Source organism: Corvus brachyrhynchos, unplaced genomic scaffold, assembly GCF_000691975.1.
Source record: "Corvus brachyrhynchos isolate BGI_N302 unplaced genomic scaffold, ASM69197v1 scaffold56, whole genome shotgun sequence".
NCBI lineage: Eukaryota > Metazoa > Chordata > Aves > Passeriformes > Corvidae > Corvus > Corvus brachyrhynchos.
Window position 1 is genome coordinate 6,244,215 of NW_008238664.1, and position 7,777 is coordinate 6,251,991.

The window sequence follows — 7,777 nt, forward strand, 5'->3', positions numbered from 1 at the left end:
TCACGGGCTATCCCGGCCTGGCAGGGACTCGCAGGGATCCTCGCGTCCAGCTCCTGGCCCTGCACGGGAGTCACACACCACGTGCCCCTGGAGCCCCAAGAGTCACACCATGTGCCTGACAGCGTCGTCCAAACGCCTCTTGAATTGTCAGGCTTGGTGCTGGTGCTGTTACCACTCCCCTAGGGAGCCTGTCGCAGTGCCTGCCACCCTCTGGGTGAAGAAACTTTTGCTAGTATTCAGTATAATATTTAGTATTCAACCTAAATCTCCCCTGACACAGCTTCAGGCCATTGCCACGGGTCCTTTCGCTGGCTGCCAGAGAGATCAGTGCCTGCCTCTCCACTTTAGCTCACGAGGAAGTTGTGGACTGCAGTGATGCAGGGGCACAGTGCAGGGGATCCCTCTGAGCATTCAGGTGCCACGCTGCATGACAGACCACCAAGGACGGCCAATCACCATAAAACCCTGCAAAGCAGCACTATTCCTGTGGCATCCGGATGTCCCAGCCATCAGCTGTGCCTGGGGCACCCCCAGGCAATTCTGGAGGGATGCTGAGGGGAGGACACTGGCCTTGCCTTGGCTGTCCAGGGGGATCATGAACAGTCTTTAGCTTCTGAGAAGCAAAGCCCTTATTTCCAGGGCTGTGCTGCCCCCCTGGCCCTTGCCATGAGCCGTTGCGCGCTTGTTTACTCAAGACTGAGCAACAGCAAAGGCTCCAGTGAAATTCCACTGCCTCTTTACATTGCAGTTTATAATGTGAACTAATACATAGAATCATAGAATAGTTAGGTTGAAAAGACCTCTAAGATCGAGTCCAACCATTAACCCAAGACTGCCATGTTCAAAACAACCACGTCCCCATGTGCCACACCTTTTCGAACACTTCAGAGATGGTGACTCCAAAACACTCTTGGGCAGCCTGTTTCACTTCCCGACCACCCTTTCAGTGAAGAAATGTTTACTAATATCCACTTGAAACATCCCCTGGAGCAACTTGAGGCTGTTTCCTCTAATCCTACTGCTTGTTACCTGGGAATAGAGACCAACCCCCACCTGGCTGCAGCCTCCTTTCAGAGAGTTAGTAGAGAGCGAAAAGGTCTCCCATGAGCCTTGTTTTCTCCAGGCTGAACAACCCCAGCTCCCTCAGCTGCTCCTCATAACACCTGTGCTCTGGATACTTCACCAGCTCCTTCTCTGCCCTTCTATGGACACGCTCCGATGTCTTTCCTGTAGTGAGGGTCCCAAAACTGAACACAGGATTCAAGGTGTGGCCTCACCAGTACTAAATATGAGGGGAGAATGTTAATACACTTTCATACTATAAAGACTGCTTGATAACATAGTTAGGGAAGGGAATTTCCCTAATGCTGTGTGGCAGTAGCAACTGACTTTGCATGCTGATTTATTCTGTGTGAGGTTTTGTGGCAGCTCCAGCAGCCTTGACCTCCATCCTGGCCCTTCCTGGGCACCTTCCCCCTCACCCCCTATCTGGTCAGCCTCTCCCCAGCCCAGTGGTACAGGCAGGAAGGGGCCTGGGCAGAAGCACTGCAGTTATAGAGATAGGCTCAGTTGTTCTCATTCCGAGGTCAGAGCAGGAGGATGACATGCAGTGATGGAAAACCTCAGAGGGTCCAGTGTAGCTCGGTGGCCTGTGGTCTGTGGATACAAATATTGCTGCTAGCAAGAATTTTTCTTGCTTCTTTCCAGTCCCATTAGATACTTTTCTCTCTCATGGAAGATATTTGTAGAGTTCTATAAACTATGAATACCTGCGACCTTGCAAAGCCTTGTTTATAGTACAGTAGAAAAATATTTTGACAATGGATGTTTTAGGATTTTAGCCAATCACTCCAAGGGGTGGCTGCTCCTTTGACCAATTAGACTATGAAGAAAAAAGTCTATAAAAGTATTACCGCAGGCCTAGGCCCTAGGGTATATCACCGTGTCCCACAGCCATAGGGAGGAGGAGGTCTAATTGGACAAAGGACCAGCCACCCCTTGGGGGTGATTGGCTAAAATCCTAAAACATCCATTGTCAAAGTATTTTTCTACTATACCATAAACAAGACTTTCCAAGGTTGCAGGTGGCTTGGTTGTTTACATAACTCTGCTACCTCTTCTGCGAGAGAGAAAAGTCTCTCACAGACTTAGAAAATAGCAAGAAAATCCTTGCTAGCAGCATTTTTGTATCTACATAAAAGAGTTGTAAAATAATTAAATAAATGAATCTTGCTGCACAATTCCTGCCTGTTGAACCTTTCTTCTCCTCCCTACCACTGTGGGATACCATAATATGTGGTCCACCTTGCTGCATCTCCTGATCCTTGCCTCAATCTGAGTTTAGCTCCAGTTTAGTGTGGAAAGGGGGTCCAGGACCCATTCTGTTGCCTGCTGGTGCTGGTTCTCCCTGCCCTTTCAACCAGGGCACCTCCAAATGGCAGGAGATGTTCCAGGGGAGAAAGAAGGCTGCAGGAGAATGAAGACACATCTGCCCCTCTGCAACAGTCTGGAGAGGGGAGGCTAAGGGGAGAGAGACAGGGTTAATGAAAGCTGACATCACATGGCTGCCATGGCGTTTTTGATCTTGACAAAGGCAGACGGTTTCCCTCGTTGCCAGCATGAGACAAATTACAGGTGAAGCAGAAGAGATTACAGGATATTACTGTCTGTTTTTGAGTTTGGTGGGGGGAAGGGAGGACGAATTCAGGGCAGACGTGTCCTGAAGATGGGAGGCAAGCACATTGAATAAATAACAAGAGCCAGCTCCCAGGCTGGGGGGATGTAGAGAGCAAATAGAGCAATGTTCCTTTTGGGCTGCTGAAGGTGTGGAAATATGTTAAAAGCTCTGGCACCCACCTAAAAGGTGTTTGTCCTCTTTCTGTCCCCTGTTGCCTGCTCTCTGGCCCCACAGAAGGACCTGGGTGGCTTTAGTGTCTGGTTAGGGACACGCTTGCTGTCCCCTGTTGCTGCGGGCTTCCTTCTTGTCACCCCGCTGGTGTCTGTTGTCATTCAGTGGATCCAGATGAGCTACCACTCATCCCACAGTTATTATTCCTTGTTCCCAGCAGGTTTCTTGGCTGGCCTTTGGCAGACTTACCTCTCCAGAGCTGACCCTTACCTTCCCATGGGGACACAGAGATTGACCCTGCTTCTTCCTCTGTGTGCATCTTCACCACACTGCTTTGCCAGGGGGATGCCTTCCCCTCATCGCCTTACTAACAAAGGACCCTTGCATGCACAGACTACCTGGGGTGACTTGGAGCAGGGCAGGGATTATGGTGATGGTCCCTGCCTGGGAAGTCCAGGCTTTGGCAGAGCCAGTTTCCTCCTAGGATGCAAAGCCATTGCCTAACAGCTGGCACAGTGAGCTGAGCCAGACAGATTCACTTTGCTTTCCTCCCTCTTTGAAATGCAGCCAGGGATGCTCCATGGGGGAATGCAAAGCCTGCAGAGCCAGCTCAGCTCAGTGGGGAATCAGAGGGGAGGACAGGAGTCATCATCCTGCACCCTTGTTGGCTATGTACCCATGCGCCAAGGAGTGTGAAAGAGATCTAATGTCAAAGGGTAGCATTTGAAAATTATTTTTCATGGTAGAGGACATTGTAAGGAAGTGGAGACTCAGCCTGGCCGTGTGCCTGCAGGTCTTGTCTAGATCTGTAGGTTGGCAAGGAGAGGAGGGGAGAGGGATGAGAAACGATTGGTGTTGGAGGCTGGGGTGTATTTTACATAACCCTGTGTGACTGTGTCAGGTTGTTTCACCTCTTGCTGCCCCATTTCCAGTTTGCAAAGTGGGAATAATGAGTTGATCTCTGCTTCTGAGTGGTGCAGGAAAGCTGAAATGGGTGTCAGTGCACTGACCCAGAGCGTAAGCACAAGAAACAAGAGCAGGGCATGATATGGAAGGGGAGAGCTCCTGATTTTACTCTGTGGGCCATTGTACATTGCTCTGGTAGCACAAACCATTCCAAAAATGGGTAGAAGTATATTGCAGCCAACATGAAGATGCTCTGATGCTGCCAAAAACCCACAACTGACATCAGCAAGACTTGGCTTGGCCATCACCAGTGCTCCCTTGGAATGGGGCAGCTGCTCCTGCAGCAGGACAGCACCAGCCAGTACAAAAAATGTTATAAAGCACACCTCATCCTCATGTATCCATGGCCAATTTGCTGTATGATTCATCCAGTGGCTGCATCTCAAGATATTTTCTCTCTGATTTCTCTCTTGGTTCTCCCTGAGCTGCCAGAGGAGCAAAGAAGACAGACTTTGGAGATGGTCTAGAGAGGGGCGCTGACCCCAGCAAGGTCCCAGTTGTCTCAGCACCTGCTCCCAGACCTCCTGACATCCCCATTCAGTATGAGTTCTATGAGATGTCACCTGGCCATGCATTACTGGCTCCAGGCTGACCTCTCACAGTCCCTCCCGTGAAGCCTGCGAGATAGAACTCGTGTGTATTTGATTGCACTTGTTCTCTCACTAATAGACAAAAATTATATCATTTGCAGCAAGTGCAAATTATTAGAGAAATTAATGACATTTTCACATATGTTGCTGGCAACTTCAGTTTCCTTTGGCAAAGGCTCTTCACAGCTATTTTTAGACCCAAAGTAAGTCAGCTTTTTCATTCTGCTCTTTAATTTAACTCACTATACACATTTCCTTCATTTTTGATCAACTCAGCAAAGCTTCTCTAATGGGTTTCCTTTTTTGAAGCTGCAGTAGCACCCAGAAGGTGGGTTAGCCTGCTTTCCCACCAGACTACCCCAATTGATGGCCTGCCATGAATCCAGTGTGCCTTCTGCATCCTGCAGCAGCTCCCTCACCTCCAGCAGCTGAGCAGGGAAGCATTTCTATGACCCTTGCTGAAGTTCTGTCCTCTACTGCAGACCTTGGGGAAGGCAAGTTTGATAAACTCCGTCTTCTCCCATGCCTCTACCTACATTGGGGGAGTAATATTGGGAGATTGGTGTTGCCTTAAAGACAGGTATCGACCTGGGTCTGGTCATCTCAGAAGATGCTTATAAAAGGCTAGAGGACACTAAAAAACAGTGAAAAAACTTGTTAAGAAAGACTGTAATAACACGTAACCAGGCTTGGGATTAAGCTGAGCTCAGTACATTGTTTATGCTGTGATTTATGGACATGCTACAACCAGGAAGTACGTGCCCGACCATCTCTTTTTCCAGCCAAAGCTTTTGTCTTTTGTTATGAGAAGGGTTTCATGATTTCTGCTTTGGTTGGGTGGCCCTCTCACATCAAACCTGACCCCATGCTTGCCTTCATCACGCAGGTGAATTTGTGGTTGCCCAGAGATACGGAGGGAGTCAGAGGCTTGGTGGTAGGCAGGAGTCCTGGGATGAACAGCTCTGAGGGACTCAGCGTGTGCACAGGCACTCAGAGACTTCCTCCAGCCAGGTGAAGGGGGCTGGAAGGCCCCAAGGCACCAGGCAGAATGATATGCACAAGCTTATGCCTCAAAGATCTGAGTGGCACACAGCAGCCTTATCTGAGGTGAAAGCTGAACTGCAGCTGAAGCGTTTCCATGCAGTTTGAGCTGAACTGGCACATCAATGCCTGGAGCTGTCTCGTGGCTTCAGCTCTTGTTGGAAACCAAAGGATGTGACAGCACCTGAGAGCCCTGTCACAGGCAGCAAGCGGCTGCGTCAGAGGCACAAGGTCTGCAAGCATGTCCCAGTTCCAGCAGCACAAAGTCCAGTGCCTTTTTCTTGCTGCCTCCACAGGTGCTTCAGACTCATCTGGGGGGATTTCTTCTTGAAGCAAGAGAAGCTGCCATGTCGTGACCTTGCCCACTGCTGTGGTGGTGGCTGCAGAAAGATGCAATCCCCACTCCCTGTCATGTCCTCCCAGTGTTTGTATGGCAGGGAAGCGAGCCAGCGGAAAAAATGACCTCGTGAGTCAAAACTATTGCTGTTCTGGGGTTTTGGCTGCATGAGCAGCATGCTGGCATTAAGCCTGAGCTTAAACATGGGAACAAGTTGAAGACTGGCAAACACACACTGTCTCTGGTGTGCCCCTAGGTGACCTAGAACAGAGAGTTGGGACAGTTGACTAGGGGCAATGGGAGGATCTTACATGTTTTGGCATGAGGATGCCTGGTCTGGCAGGCTCTACTGAGTGCCTGCAGCTTCACCACTGACCAGTTGCCAGGAGAAATGAATAGGCTCCTACCTTGTGCCATCAAACACTGATTTCCCTCTCATTTTCTTTGCACACCTGGAAAGGGGTTTTCCTTTTGCCCTCTCAAATGTGCTGTGTCTTTGGCTGCCCTTAAGGTTTGCTCTGGGAATGCAATAAACTATATCCTTCCAAAGTTATTTTAAAAAATCTGTTTCTCCAAACCACAGGTTTCTCTCCCGTTATGGTCAAAACTGTGGGGCTTGTGTTTTCCGCCCCTCACAGTGGGATTAGGGAAGCAGTTACTGTGCTGATGGTCAAGGTGAGTGTCATGGCTGAACTCCATTGATGTTAAAATTAAGGCACGATTGCAGGCTCCACTCTGGCAATCATCTGGAGTGCCCACCTTACTGGGGCAAACCAAGAAGCAGTTAGCAAACCCTCCATGCAAATATCCTGCTAGGTCCAGAGGGCTTGCAAGTCCTATACTCAATGCTTCTATGCTATTATAAAGTTATGTCAAGAAGAAGTGAGGCTCGGGGGGACCAAAAGAGGATGAAGAGGAAATCACAGAGCATACCAGTCAGCTCCCATGGCTCCAGCACAGCCCTGTCTCTGCACTGATGGATGAAATCCTGGCACAGACCAGGTGACAGACCCTTACCATGCATTACCCTTGGAGCTGGCAAGTACACATGGGCTCTGTCACCATCCACAGGTTGGCTTGGAGAGAGGATGAACTCACTTGTGCCTGAAATACAACCTACTGGGAAGTCAAACCTCAAATCTCACAGCTCCTGGAGTGTAGCAGGCACAAATTCGGGGCTCAGACATTTCAGCGGATATTATTAATCCTGAAAACCTTTACAATAACCCACTGTGGTGCATCTGCAGGGCCATAAGCGTCAAAAACTAAGTGGGTAGAGCTGGAGAGCACAGACAGGAGAGCTGGCAGTTCTTGGGGCTGGAGCCAGTCATTTGATTGATTTTGGTAAAACATTTTTGTGTTGAACGATTTCTGGGTCATGGTGAAAATTTCCCTTTGTAAAAAAAACCCAAAAACCCCCATCAAAATACCTCCAATATCAAACACCCAAATCAGTTTGCTTGTTCCTATTTTCATGCTGCTGAAAAGCTGAAAATGTTTTAACAAAACATCTCTTGTCAGCAGCAGCAATGACAGAACTAGGTATGGATTCAGGAAAAAAGGTATTTCACTGAAAGCAAAAACAGTACTTCAGACAGCAATGGTTTTCTGTTTCCTGATGGAAAATACTTTTGGTCAAAGTGTTGATTGTTTTAATTTTACATAAAAGCCCTGAAGGGAGTACTGACCCCCTTGCCCCTTCCACCCCTCTGTCTCTCTGCCTCCAGCCCACTGACGAAAACCCACCAGCCCCCAGTCCCTGGGCTGGACACAGCGGTAAATCTGTGGAGCCTGAACATTCTGTCCATCTCCATCAGCTCGAGCTCACACACGTCTGCCCCAGCATTCCTCCTCCTCCGGGGCTGCAGCGGGGCTGCGGATGATGCGGGAGGAGGGAGAGCATCCCGCGGCCACCTCCCCCGTGGCTCTGACCCGGGTACCACGTGCGGGTGAGCTGGGGAGGCTCGTTGCCATAGCGACCGCTGCTAAAATGCT